Raw genomic sequence first — 16,452 nt, forward strand, 5'->3', positions numbered from 1 at the left:
AGCATTGTAAACTTTCGTAGCCTTTGTAGCGATCTTTTAATAATCGTAGCAGACTTACCAATTTTGCATAGAACTCGTAGATATAGGATAGTTACAGGTATAGCAATTTACATCGAACATACCCTGTTAAATCTTTGTGTAGGATTAATTAAATATTGCTTTGTTAAAAATACAGAATTAATAAACTATTTTGCCTTTGAGGCCTTTTTGACTTTGTACAGTCTGTGTCAAACAAAATCTCTTAAAATACATATATATCAAGTATACATTAGCTATTTGTATTATTGACTGTTCTTTTTTAATTGAAATATCATTAAAAGGTGGTAGGACCTATTTGGTTTCATCGGATAGCTATTTTAATTTATTTAATGGTAAACTACAGGTAGTCGTCTGCACGGCACCACGCATCTGAAATGTGACAAAAAATGAAGTAAATACAAGATCGTGTAAATATAATCAAATAAATTAATAAATAACTGTCATTATATGTAATGAAAAATAATTTAATGCGTACCAAGGTTTAGATAAATTCTTCGCAGTATTTTTTTCTTCGTTGGATTTCCTACTTAGGCGGCTATCAACCTGAAATAACAGATAAATGTATTTAATAAACTTTGTAAGTTGAGAACGGATATTATAACCATCCCTCAGCTATGTAAACCACATATTGGACGAGACCTCTACAAAGGCAGTTATTGGGAATAACTGTACGCGATGTTGCCCGCGCGTGATAAATAATTTCTTTTAATACTTATTTAGCAACCAAGTAGGCCACCTGATAATAATAGTTAATTGTGCAGCTGCCGTATACATCTAAAGGAAAAGGATTTCGTTATTAAGCCCGTAGTTTTGTATAATAAAACATAGTATCCACAAAAGTGCCTTCTACCCTTTTTGCATCAGACTCGCACTATTCTCACGAATTGGCAACATACAGAAAAATATATTTTAATTGTGGTTAAAATTACAAATAATTTCTGTATAATTTGTAGTGTTCCGAGTACATTATTAACTTCGATGAGCAGCATCACGCCGCGAACTATTTAAATGAGTATAAAAACAAGCCCCGTTTCAAAGGAACTATGCGACGGCACAATTCTGCCGTGTAACATTCATGCTCGATATTTGAACTACATCACGGGGCACAGAGGACTCTGTGTCTCCAATTGGAATACAATGAGCTACGAACTCTTTCACACATCTCTCTTCTCTCTCGCACTCACTCATTCCACCCTATGAAGCGAGCGCGGGAATGCCGGCGGAGTATTTGAAATCGAAAAAGGAATAAAGGAACTCGAGGACGCCATCTTGCGCCAGTTCTCATCGTAATACCTGACTCAGATCTATCTAAATAAAGTTTAATTTCGAACGCTAATTTCAGTTAGTTACCTCTTTGTTGGTGTCGAAATCGGTTTTGAAGTTCATTTCTGCTAATTTAATGCGAAGGCGCCTCTTCAATTAGGGAAGCGTTTTGTGTAATTATTTATTAAAAACAAAAAGAAATATGCCGACTCGTGGAAGTATAGTGAAAACAGAATACTTGGCCTTCAGTCAGCCGACAGATTAAATATTCCTTTTAAACCGAATTTAGGGCAGAGAGAGTATGCGGGTGCATTGTGTGCGGGTGTCCTAATGGATGTATGAAGGGCTACAAAATTTAGGGCAAGTTTTTGTTTTCGTCCCACCCTCTTAATTTGGTATGCAGTATGTTAATTAGTACTAATAGAGTAACAAACTCGGGAAACCAATGTTACTGAAATAACATTGTCCTATGACCAAACGAAAGGAATTACGATACAACAACGGGTCAACAGCAGAAATACCTCTGTTACAATTTTTTTTAATTTTAAGTAGTATGTTCTGATGTTAATAAAGCTGGTAGTCGGCTGACCTACATATTGAGGTCATACATATTGAGTATCTTAGTCCTCAGGAGTGGCGACACATCTATGATCGGCTTCAGGGAGAATCCTAATTCTAGATACCAACTCATCTAGACAGTCATCCATGGGCGGCAGTGATCCCTTACCATGCTCGGTTCCTACTTCACTCTTCAAAGAAGTGAAGTAGATCGGACCCGACTTGTAAGAAAGCTATGTTTGTGTGTCACTTATAAATTAACGTGTGCCTGTACTTAATTGATGATCTTGTATTTTTTCGTGTCATTTGTTCAATGTCGTGGAATAATGAGACTAATGACATATATTGTATCGTTGACACGGTCTAGTTGGTCATAACAAGAGAAAGGTAACAACAGAAATTCTGCTTTGGTGGTCGAAAATACATTGTTTTGATTTACAAGATTCTACTCGATAAGAAGTTTGTAAAGAGATAAGCCTTCGTTACCCTATTTTTATCAAACTGAAGTAGGAAATGAGCATGCAGTCCCACTGCCACAACATGGACATCTGAAAGTCCAAATAGTAGGGTTTCTACCTCAACCTGATCACTGATCAAGATCATTGCTACTTCTGAATATTAAGATGGTCGCCTTATGTCTAAATAACTTACGGTTACGGGCACATTTTTCAAAAGTTTTATTTACTCATCTTCGTTATTTAATTCAACGGAAATTACATTTACACGTCTAGCTCATTATCTTTAGTGTGAACGAGAAACATACAAACACCGGCATTTTGTATTAAAACTTATTGGAGTTTATTGGAGTTTATTGGAGTTTACTCCTTAAGAAACGATTTGAGTTATAAGGCCCGGTACGGAAATTTTATGAGGAGTAAAATCAAGTGTAACACGAAAAGTTGAGGCGTAACGTAGAAAGAGACAAACATATATATCCACACTTTTTGGAGTTTACTCCTTAAGAAACGATTTGAGTTATAAGGCCCGGTACGGAAATTTTATGAGGAGTAAAATCAAGTGTAACACGAAAAGTTGAGGCGTAACGTAGAAAGAGACAAACATATATATCCACACTTTTTTATTACAATCATCATATCCTCTCAAAAAGGAAGTAGCGTTTTTAACCAAAATATGAATCAAGAGTGCTTTTATTAATTTAAAATACAGTAAGTTCAAATCCCATATGAAAGTAATTATTACAATAAAAATAATTAGCAATATATAAAACATTAAAACGTCATTAACTAATTTGTTTACATTTTTGCATAAATTAAGTTATAGGTTTGATCATTTATAAAAACTGTGAAAAATATGAACATTGGCGCCATAATATGATTAACAATCTTTTATGAACGTTTTTAAAGAAGAGTAACATATAAAATCAGTAAGCAATTGAATAAGATATAATATTAGCAAAATAAGTTTTTAACATAAAGAGGCTTTTGTAAGTTACTGATATATTAATTTAACTTATAAAAATGGATGCATTATTGACCAGCACCATCTATCAACGATAAACGGGCAAAATCAAAACAGTATTATTTAATATTTATTACAGAATTATTGCTAATGAATTATGTTCAAAATAAGTTATATAAAATTAGCAATACGTTTTAAATGAATTCTAGAATTATAAAACATTCAGAAACAATCCAAATTACATATAATACCATGTTTATTGAGTTTCATATAAATTGCATCCGTAAATTGCAACAAGGATATTTTATAGATGGCAAAGAAATTATAATTATTGGAGTTTACTCCTTAAGAAACGATTTGAGTTATAAGGCCCGGTACGGAAATTTTATGAGGAGTAAAATCAAGTGTAACACGAAAAGTTGAGGCGTAACGGAAACCAAAATATGAATCAAGAGTGATTTTATTAATTTAAAATACAGTAAGTTCAAATCCCATATGAAAGTAATTATTACAATAAAAATAATTAGCAATATATAAAACATTAAAACGTCATTAACTAATTTGTTTACATTTTTGCATAAATTAAGTTATAGGTTTGATCATTTATAAACACTGTGAAAAATATGAACATTGGCGCCATAATATGATTAACAATCTTTTATGAACGTTTTTAAAGAAGAGTAACATATAAAATCAGTAAGCAATTGAATAAGATATTATATTAGCAAAATAAGTTTTTAACATAAAGAGGCTTTTGTAAGTTACTGATATATTAATTTAACTTATAAAAATGGATGCTTTATTGAACAGCACCATCTATCAACGATAAACGGGCAAAATCAAAACAGTATTATTTAATATTTATTACAGAATTATTGCTAATTATGTTCAAAATAAGTTATATAAAATTAGCAATACGTTTTAAATGAATTCTAGAATTATAAAACATTCAGAAACAATCCAAATTACATATAATAACATGTTTATTGAGTTTCATATAAATTTCATCCGTAAATTGAAACAAGGATATTTTATAGATGGCAAAGAAATTATAATTATTAAGTTTTAAGTTATAAAACGTTTAACATTGTTTTAAATATAAATAATTATATTATATTAAAATTTACTTTAATATAAACAATTATATTAAGTTACCATTATAATATTTGGAACCAAAATACATAGATTGATAAACTTGCAAACTTACAATTTATAAAACTTGCCACTAGATGGCGCTATTTTATATTATTTTGTAACATACTTTATGTAATACGCATTATTGAAGTAATATAAATAATCCGAATAATTACAGATATATGTTTGTTTCTCTTATCATTTTAGCAGATGCGTTCATTTACCTACCCTTTTTTCTATTCGATATATATCATAATTATCATTCGTAAGGAGTAAACTCCAATCGTGCGTCGTAGCTGACACACACACACTTTTTTTTTAAGTTTTAAGTTATAAAACGTTTAACATTGTTTTAAATATAAATAATTATATTATATTAAAATTTACTTTAATATAAACAATTATATTAAGTTACCATTATAATATTTGGAACCAAAATACATAGATTGATAAACTTGCAAACTTACAATTTATAAAACTTGCCACTAGATGGCGCTATTATACCCATGCGCCCATATATACATCTATATACAACGTACATAAAGAGCAACCTAACCATCAAGTTTTAATGTTTTGATTTTAAAGTTTTCTTGTACTTCTATGCATTGATACGTGTATTTTTATGTACTATTAAACAAATCATCAAGTGATTAAAGTTGAAAAATATTTGAAAATATGCAAGAAATTGATTTAGATGATAATGAAGAAGAATCCAAAAAACACATGGATGCGGTTAATTGGTAAGCTTATCGTTTACATTTATGAATAATATACATTTTAAATACGAACAGCTAGATCTTTTATTTAGTGTTTTTATTATTATTATTATTTTTAATCAATTGATTAAATATATTTTATATTTATATAATATTTTGTAACACTTATATTAAATTATTACGACCCATTTCTATTTTTGAAGTAATATAAATAATCCGAATAATTACAGATATATGTTTGTTTCTCTTATCATTTTAGCAGATGCGTTCATTTACCATTTTTATCTATTCGATATATATCATAATTATCGTTCGTAAGGAGTAAACTCCAATCGTGCGTCGTAGCTGACACACACACATTTATTAAACCAAGTTATGCATACCATTTAAAATATTAAGCCAGCGACATTGGACACCTTGTACCTAGTGATTATTTTTTTGTAATGCAAGCAAAGCCACCCGTTTCATATTAGTGTTTATTAGAAAGCAAAGCTGCTGACTTTACAAAAATAATTTCTCATCATGATCATCAGAATTTCTTGCGTGGGTGCGCCTACGCATCTATATTACTCTTCTAATAAGGAACTTATTATCATATTAATAAGAATTAGAATGAAGTAACAGAGATTATGCAAATCTCCAAACATTTGTTGCACCTAATTGTATTTGTAATAAGGATTAGAATTGGTGTAGAGCTTAAGTTCAACCGGTTATAAAAGGGTCTTGTCATAGGATGTATTACTATTGGGCGTATTGTTAACAATTATTTAAGTGATGTTGTTGACATGTTGGTATAAGGTAACGTATAATTTCGACTTAAAGAGTTGCTACCACTGATAACTACTGGAGCACTTTAGGTAGGAAACCTTACCACAATCTTAAAACCACAATACAACAGCGAAAATACTAATAGGGAACTGCTGCATTTATTTAAAATATATTTTCTTCAATTATATCAGGTCGCCCTAATGCTACCTATAAGATATTTTTTTATGAAATAGATAAGGTGCATGTGGAGATGGATGTGTGGTGACTGATACACATAGACATCTAGAATTGATTCCAGGATTAAAGTTAGTTTTAACACATACATACATATATTAGTAAAGATACATAGATTAGTAAAGATACTTCGCCGCCTTGAAATTGAATGAAGCCACAAACGGCTTATTTTAGTAAGTTCTTTTTTTGAATTCTTGACAAATAACAACATTTTTAGAGAAAATTTACGAATAAATAAGTAATACTGCGTAATTTACGTAATAAATAAATAATTATTTCAAATATTTTAGGGACATTTTAGCACGGAGACGTGGCAAAACTTTTTTACGCAACTATTTCAATTTTCAAAACTGGGTACATTTTCTTTTTAGGAGTGAGTAATCTTTACTAATCTATGGCTAGATATAATTAAATACTATGTTTTTATAATAAAATATAAAAAAAATATATGAATATACTTTTTTTTTTAATTTCGTGAAATTAAAGTCGAAACATATTAACTCAATTACTAAAATATTAAAATGTAACTAATAGATCAAAGTTATTATGCCTCAAAGAACAATGTGTACTGGATCAGATAGTGTTAGTCAAAGCAATAAAAGTTTTAATATTTCGATAAAGACCTTAAAATATGGCGTTAAACCAGCAGATAAGGAACCGTTGACCTCACGTCTTGACGATATCTCCAGATAATATTGGGGAATGTCGCCCTATTCGTTTGTTCAGATAACGCTATCTAGTTTATAAACGTAAAGAAGTTGGGGTAGGTCGGGGTGCCACGAAATTGAACGCTTGTGAAATCATCTCGGCTTCATTTCTCACTCGGATTTTTAGATGGTTTGTTTTTTTACAATTTTACATTACAGTAGTGTCTACAATTTGCTGACTAGTGATAGCTTACTTTAGAAATTTGGTCTTACAATCGGGGTATCTTTGACTTATCCAAAGTTATGAGCGTATTCAATAATTGTCATTTGCTTAAACGGTGAAGGTAATCAAATCATATTGAAGTAATCTGCAGCATCGCCTAAGATGTTAAAAAAAATAAGGTTGTATGAAGTCTATCTATTCGAATTTGGTCAGTACGATGGACTATGGCCTTAATCTAAAGGTGGTAGAACCCTTTGTGGTTCGACTTCGGCCGCCCCACCGCCACACCTATTTCTGCCTTATAACAGCAGTGTTGAGAGGCTGCTGTGTTCCGTTTTGTAGGGTGTGGTAAGGGAGACATACTTTTCCGAGGCGTTCCAGCTTAGTCATCAGGAGTAGCGGCGCATCTGTGGCCGACCTCAGGTAGGAATATCTTATCCTATCTGGGGTTGATCACAGATGTCCATGGGCGGTAGCCACTTACCATCAGGTGGACTGCATGCTCCTCTGCTACTCCTATATTATAAAATAAAAATTAAAAAAAATCTCTTTCACTCCGAGAGGAGAACCATGCCCAATAGTAGAACAGTAATAGGTTGTTTGTAATTTCTAGTATATTGTTGATGTAGCTTATATTTTAGTTGTTTCATTTTGTTTATAACGTATATATCAAATTAGTATTTCAATTAATATGCCCTATGTAGTGACCATCACATAGAACCAATAAAGACTTACTTTAAAAAGTATACCTTGTAAATATTCAACTAGCAACTCAACCATTTTATCAGTTACTACCGGAAATGATCAAATGTCAGCCTGAATACCATAGATAATAATATGGGAAAACTGCAACCCGCATAGCGCCATAGATTGTCTATGGTTACGCTTCAAAACTACACGGCGATAATTAAATAAGTCTTGTAATACTTTTTTTTAAATAGAAATAACAAATGACCTGTCCACCTGGTGATAAGTACGCCAGTTCTGGCGTCCGAGGGTTCCCTCGGACCTAATACCCATTAAAACGATAATCAACCCCTGATAGGTACGGAGTTCTTATGGATATTATGGATGGCTATAGATACGTTGCTATTTCTGAGGACTAAGTTGGAACGCCTCGCGTAAGTCTGCTAACGACAACCCTTAAACCAGAATACAGCAGCGTTTAACACTGCCGTAATTAGGAATCGTAGTACATTTGGAGTGCAAAGGTGTTAGTTAGACACTTTTGATTTCTAAAACTTATTTTTAATTTTGACAAAGGTCAATAACAGATATGGATCAAAAAAATATAACCCATATAAGTAGGTACGTAAATGCACAAAATTATAAAGTATTTGTAATTTTCAAATAATTTGCAAAGCATAAGTATCTGAGGTATTTGGACGATACCGAAATATTTAAAAAAAAAAAATTCGTCAGTCTCTTCTTAACTTTGCTCGAGGTGATCGAAACAGCTGAATTGTTGTAAGTACCTAACAGATTTACGTATTATTTAAGAAAATCAAAGGGTTTTATATATAAAGATTGACACCAGAGCATCTGCATTGGACCTGCGGGCAATCGTTTATAGTAATGGTGCAATCAGCTCAAACGCAAATCGGCCGGTTCACCTGCCATTTCCGGTCCGACGCTAATTTCACAGTGACCTCAAAAGAAAGTAGCGAAGGTCATTTCACTCTGCCATTGCAACGATGACACACAACAAAAAGTAACTTGTTCATGGCCTTGAAAGGAGTCAACGATCGGAAACCCTTGCATCCGTCGCTGGGCGCTCCATCTCGCTCTAACATTGGATGTTTACAATACGCCGTCTCGCTCCCTCGCCCGCCGCTCCGACCGCACCGGCCAATGGGAACGCGGCGCGCGCGCAGCGGCGCGAGTCGTTCGCTCAACTGGATGCGCTAGGGCTGACTTTTTCTAAAGCTCTCACAACTTTTTTACCTTTTTTCCCTCGAATTATTTAATTCACCGACGCTAAGTTGCATTAACGATGACCCACCGACACTATCTTATTCTTTGTTGTAAATGTTAATTTGTTGGATCGTGAGTGTGGGATGGATTTTATGATTAGGTGTCTCATTCCTCGTATTTTATTGTCGAGTCATTTTAGTTCGGATCGAAATGTTGAGATTACAAATTCGACCCATAAATTCACTTTCGTTCCGTTTTAACGCCATCTAGCGTCTAACATCAAAAGATTTAAAAGTGAATAGATGAATATGATGTAAGAAAATCAGCCCTGCGCCATCTATTATTATCGGCGAGAGCGCCGTGTTGAATACATAATGATTTATTTTAGACTGCACGGAACATAGTATCTCATTCTTATTCTTGTCTCGCTCTGAACTTTTGTTTTTCCTCTTTTATTTTTTTAGCGTCTTTGTAATACTATTTGCTCTTTGTCAAGTGCGGGGTACAAATATTAGTGGTATGCTGTTTTTGTCGGCGGTTCTCCAAATGAGGTTTGTCTTGGTTTTTCGGGCACCGGAATCCTGGCTACCAGTTTGAGGCACTTGAATACACGAAAGTCATTTCGGGTTTCGGTTTTCTATTTTTGTTGTTACACGAATTGTTTGATGTTTTTGGGGCAAGTAAGAATTCAAAAATTCTGTTGGCTTGGTTATAAAGACCGAAGCATTGTCGATTTTTTTAACATTCTTCGTAATCTTATTGTTAATATAGGTAGTTCAAAATAACTAGCACTAAAAGAATGTCCCTTTAGTATGTTTACGGCCTCAACAAAAAACTAATGTGTAATTTTACTATAGTAACGCAACATATATCTCTTATGAGCTTATTAAAGTTAGAATAAGTTTCATGAAACAGAAATAATGCTGTGGCCACTGTAGTCGAACTATGAAATGTTTAAATATAGCTCCAAAAATAAGGCTTTAACTTATCATCTTTTAGTGCACAGGGAAAACGCTTTATTGCAAACTAGCTGACCCAACAAACTTTGTACCGCCTCAAAATCTATTTATCAAATATATTTCATATAAAATATAGCCTATGTTACTCGTGGATAATGTACCTTTCGAGTGGTGAAAGAAAATTTTAAATCGGTCCAGTAGTTTTTGAGCATATTCAATACAACCAAATAAACAAACAAAGTTTTCCTCTTTATAATATTAGTGTACATTGATTTATCCTCTTCAGAATTGAATACCGTAATAATGGGTCATTACAGTCAATTACATAACCATCTAAACAGTTACAGTCCTATTATAAAATAGCAGTAATACAATGCAAATGAGCTCACCGTCCCACGATCTTCGTCAGTGGGAACTCGCGAACTGAAGCATCAAGATGGAATCTTCCTAATGAAGCACAAAAAGTGTTGTGTTAATTCTTTACGCTACTGGGGTGCCTTTCTCTATGCATAATTAGCGTCCATTTTGTTAGGCGGTAGTTTTGTTGTTTGACTGTGGTGGCGCTACTGTCGCATCGTTTTTGTCTTAGAAGTAAGCTGTGTTGTGCATTAAGTGCTAGGGCTACATATAGGGGATAACTATGACCCCGGTTTATATTTTTACAGTTAATAACCCGTTCCCGTCAGAACTAATGAAGCGATTTCGGGGATGAGGTCTGCATTTGCGATAGTACAGGAAGACAGCAGTACCCAACCCCATAGGGTTCTGACAAGGTTTAACGATTACTTCTCAAGGGTCACAGTTAAGATCAACGTCTTAACCTGCCCTCTGATGCACACCTATGAATTTCTGAATGCACCCGATTCAGTAACACATCTGAGATTGGTCTCAGGTTGGACTCAAATAATGATGAGTGATATCTATGGACGGCAGTAGAAACTTACCGTCAAGAAGACTGAATGCTCGGTCGCTACTCCTCTGTTATAAAGAAGCACGTATATTTATTTATATAAAGATTAATTACGATAATTAAATAAGATAATAACAAGGGCAATTATTATAAAAACGAAAAACCGTCTGTTTGGAAATATAGCCTATTTTACTCCCACAATTTGGACGAATCAAACAACACCGCATATTTTAAAATCCGTTACGTTTGGGGTGCATGCCAAAGAATGAGGCATACATGCATACGCTCGAAAAACGTTACCCTCAGCCGTCGGGTAAAAATAAATAAAAATTACATATAAATAATGTAAATTGTATTTTTTTTTTCACATGCGCGGTCATGCGGATACGATATTCGGTTGGTTGTTACACTAGATAGCATCTCATGATTTCTCTGAAGAAAAACTTATTCGCATTAATATTAGCGTTGATAAACCGTGTAACTTTTTATCTCAGTAACTGAAGTAGCGAACAAGCTAATTAATATTACGTACCAACCAATGCGGTGTGCTTAGTGGTTTAAACTAGGTCTTTGTGTCGAGGGTGCGAGGTTCAAATCCCAGTTATAGTCTGCCCAAACTGCTAGTCCACTCTGAAGTTGTTGCGAGCAGGTGTAGTCATACAATTTGCTATGGCGACGCAATGCATTTCTATATTCAGAGCAGACTAGCAGTTTTACGCAGACTATACGTCAATGCATCAAAAAATTAATCTGCGTAACAAACTTTGAAACAGAACACTGCAGCAATAGCTTATATAGATGAAGTAGTAAAGCCAGGGTGCTTCCACCAGGAGGAGGCACCACCTCCACATTTACTTTTTCTGGAAGGAAGCACTTCTTGCGTTTCAGCGAAAGGATGTGGATGCAGGCTAACTTACGTATGAACATCTTAGTCTTTACGAAAGGCAATGCATCTGTAATCGGCTCTAAAAAGAGCCTTTTATTTATATAGAGTTGGTTACGGGTGTCTATGAGCTACATCAGTACACTTAGTATGAGTTTTTACGTTGGCTCGAAAACGTTCATCGTTTACGAATTGGCCCACACACGTTAAACACATACAACGCTCCCGTGGACCTAATCGGAACTAAAATTTGCAATTCGATTTATGAGTTTTAAGAAACTGAGTAGTCAATTGTAACGACATTTAATTTTACAAATATAAATAGAATGTATTTATTTTTACATTTTAAATTTAATTTTGATAGCGTTATAGTTCCGTTTTTTTAATAATTTTAGTTCCGATACGCTCCACGGGACCGCTGGGTGAGCGAATTCGTAAATGTTGAACGTTTGAGAGCAAACGTAAAACTCATACTAAGGGTACAGATTGTTTAAATATTCGTTTGCTATTTTAATCCTTTAAATAGAGGGTAATAGATGGGGCGGTTGGAACTGCCGTAATAGTATTTCAGGATCTTATTCACTTATTTTACACAATCTCAGCCACCATACATATAACACAATACATAACAGTGTCGCATTAGTGAATTTATTCATAGAGCAAGAAAGTACACCAATTCTTTCTGCAGCGAGGTTTACAGTACCTACGCGTCTTTTGGTAAACCTTAAAAAAGTGTATCTTTTTTAAAATATAAAAAAGGCATTGCACACTTGTAAGGTAGTTAAATTATAAATAAAGTCGAATATTCATACGAATAGGATATTACGTTCAGTAGTCATAACAACTTAGGGTAGAAGAAGATATAAATGCAAGGGGCATTTAAAATCGAAAATGGATCGTTAAACAACCGGGTTGGCGGCATAATAGTGTTAATTGGCCCTTCCGAACCCTACGTAGGGAGGACGATAAGGTTTATAACGTCGCTGTTATAATACTTAACTAATTGAATATAAATCTTGAGTTGAACATTAAATTTGTTTTCTGTTATGGTGGATTAGGATGAACGAATGTTAATTTTAGCATTGAAATAATGAAGTGTAGAACCCTTCGATCAACAATTGGTATTCTAGATCGAAGGCAGAAGTTAATGTTTTTGTTGGATCTTTGTTGTGATAAAAAGTGAATGAACAGGGTGCTTAGTTTTTGGTGAATATTCCCAAATTGGAGCTCAACTAAACAATAAATATGAATGCTCTGAAATTAAAGTCTCCCAGTTCCTTAGTTACAGAAAGATCGGAAGAAGATGAGCGTTCAAATGTAGGATTGCAGTCAGCCATATAACTAAGGTATGAAGTTTATTGTGTTATTCATAATATATAACCAAGTATGTAGTTCATTGTATATTTACTGAACTTAACAATACAAATATTAACATTAAAAAGATGTTCAAATATTGTATTCGCTCTGTATTCTAAAAATTAAGTAATTTTTCCTAATGTGTCGCAATCTATTATGACAGTTTGTGAATACATGGAAGCTAATCAGAATGATACTTTTAATTACCCTACTCATTTCCAAAAATTAAAAAACAACAAATGTCGTGTAATAGTGACAATAATTTAAATAAAATATTACTTTTTCAATTGACCTTACAAAGCTACAAAATCAGAACGTTACATTATTGAAGAAACCACAACTTTATAACGTACATACTAACAGGATTCCCTTTCAACGAGCCCTCAAAATAAAACCGTAACGACGACCGTATCGCTGTCTTCTGAACCAGTTCTCAATATTTTTTGTCCTCTGTACTATCTATTGTACTAAGAATAGACTAAAAAACGACGTAGAATTTATTATAACTAGTCTTAACCAGAGTTATCCTGGGGCAACTGCGCCGTAAGTCATATTCAATTATTGAAAATTGATTTCATTTTTTCCCGCACGACGTATGGTTAATGGTTATGTGGGCAAAGGCGTAAGAGTATATTGTCACATAATTTTATACCTGTGCAATATATTGATACTGTTTTGTTTATTGACATGGCCAATAAGGAGTAGATTTAAAAAAATACGAAGGAAACTTGTGTCAAACAGGTGATTAAATATGGCATATGCACTATTGAATAATAGTGTAATTGTTGGAGCGCCGCGGGAACCAATTATTTATTAATCTGTGTCAATAATCAAATATATCTTCTTGAAATATATTATAGACTCAATTTGAAGAGGTTTAATATAATTATGTTTTTTGAAGTTTAATATTATTAGAGTTTTAATATGAATAACTTTTATACAGTTGCATTATGAATTTTATATATTTTCTACGAATTGAATCGAAATTTTCATTTCATCTTGGTTGGACGAATAAGTCCGGTACAGACGTCCGGTATTGTTAGCTCATTTTCAGTTTTCATTCGTATGATTTTTATTGCAGAGCCATAATATAGTACGACTATCAGTCGATTTGACGTTGACCTGTATTTAAATGGTTGAAACGTCTCTATATAAATTAAGTTATTCATTTCAAAATGGAAAACAATTTTTCCAGCGTTCGAATTACAAAGTTTGACTACTTTTTTAAACCTTTATGGTTAGAAAATAAACCATCAATCACACAATTTCTAAGTTACCATTATTTAAAATGAATTAAAATCATCAATCACTTTTGCTTCTCTACCAAAATTCTTAGGTTAATCTATATTTTTTACAGATTATGATCAATATTTTTTGGATAATGTATGGTCTTGTTTCGTTAACTGGTCAAACTCTAGTAATAATAACCCACCCTATGCCTACTCCTAAGTACCAATCGTTACAAAAACTGGATACAGCCACTAGTTTTATTTCGGAAAGGCAACACATCCCATCTGTATCCGCCACGTGTTCATAAAAGTTCGTTAACAAAGCTTGTTTATGTTTTTTACCACCCTCAGGGTGTAAATGCCAGCCATCTTCAAAATGTTTCTTTGTGTCATTGTTTTTAAATTAAGTAGATATGTACAATATCTGAATTCGTAGCCGAATACCTGTATCCTTACCATGAGTTTTCAAAACATCCCACAATTTTACGTTACGTTTACTCAATCCATTATTCTGTTCCGTTTGCTTAGTAGATTGAGTAAACGTAGCAATAAGTAAGTTGTCATCAAGTATTTTTGTCTACCCCACACGTAAAGAGAGACAAAACATAAAGCGCCATTTGTCAATTTAGACATTTAATGTTACGTTACTGACACTATAGTTCTGATAAAATCGGCTAGGGGCGCTGATTGGAAATTGTATGGGCAAATACGTAATCAAATACCAAAACAGTCATATTTGTCAATACGTAAAAACTCATGGTAAGGGTACTGATTAGGTCGCCAATGTGTTTTTGGTCCTAGGACTCTCGTAGTTCGACTGCTATGGGTACCATCGTCAAAATCGATTTATTTTGATTTAAGTAGGTATAACAGCAATGGTAAGAATAGTATCTCAGGATTTGTATTTGATTCGTACCTGAATTCAGGATGTTATGCGCGTATTAGAAATTAATTATCACTTGCGTTATTGGCGAAGGAAAGAATCGCGCTGAAACTACATGCCTAAGTTTTGTCCAGCAGCGGGACTGAAACTGGTTTTAGTTTGTCCACATTGACCACTGTTGCCAGCACAGTCAAATATCATATAGTTCCACTACTTTTTAGCAGCGGTGCAGCAGTGGTATCGCTGCTGTGTTCCGGTTTGAAGGGTTAAATGGATACATAGGACTAAGTTGGAACACCTCTGGGACACTTAGTCTTCAGGGATAACAGTGTATCTGTAGTTTGGTTTGGTTCGACGCCGGCGGCACCACCGCCACACCAATTTCTACCTAATAACAGCAGTGTTAGGCGCTGCTGTGTTCCGGTTTGAAGGGTGTGGTAAGGGAGACAGACTTTTCCGAGGCGTTCCAGCTTTTTCCTCAGGGGTAGCGGCGCATCTGTGGCTGACCTCAGGTAGGAATATCTAATCCTATCTGGGGTTGATTACAAATGTGGGCGGCAGTAGCCACTTACCATCAGGTGGACTGCATGCTCGTCTGCTACTTTTATATTATAAAAAAGCCCACCTCAGGCAGAACTTTGCTTGATTAGAAATGTCCATAGGTAGCAGTAGCCACTTAACCCTAGATTTCATGGTAGCTCTACATTACATAAAAAAGTAAACGTTAACATTTTGTAGAGTTCGACCAACTCAGTTCATTCGCTGACATATTCGCACTAATAATGGCAATAAATAACCAAACAGCTGGAACTGGACACGTCGAGACATCAACACCTCACAATACTTTAATTAAATTGACACATTTATATTTACGAGCGAACACAACGGTCCGGCGAGAAATACATACAAATAAGTTGTGTTGCCTTTTACATATTCAGTTGGTCTATAGTTGTGTACATTACTTCGAAATATAATTTTAAAAAGAAATAGGGCCAAAGGGATTTTTAGTCTATTTGTGTTTTTCGTGAAGAAAGAGTAACACAAATATTTTTAATGACTGTGTGTATAGGAGTAGAATAATACGTATAAGATTGTGGTATAAAATAAAACGGATTCTTAGATTCCTTTATTACAAAAAAAATAAAGACATACGTTTTTAAAATTTCTAAAAAACACTTTTCAAACTAACGTAAAAGGTATAAGGATAATAAGATTGTAAAATTTACGAAATTTATAAATGATATGTTTTATAATTATATATTATATTTATTATACGTAAATAAGTTGTTCGTAGGAACAAGTTTGCCAAAATGCAGT

The sequence above is a fragment of the Epargyreus clarus genome, unplaced genomic scaffold (genome assembly GCF_041222505.1).
Source record: "Epargyreus clarus isolate Ecla_fem2 unplaced genomic scaffold, WU_Ecla_fem_2.2 ptg000009l, whole genome shotgun sequence".
Lineage (NCBI taxonomy): Eukaryota > Metazoa > Arthropoda > Insecta > Lepidoptera > Hesperiidae > Epargyreus > Epargyreus clarus.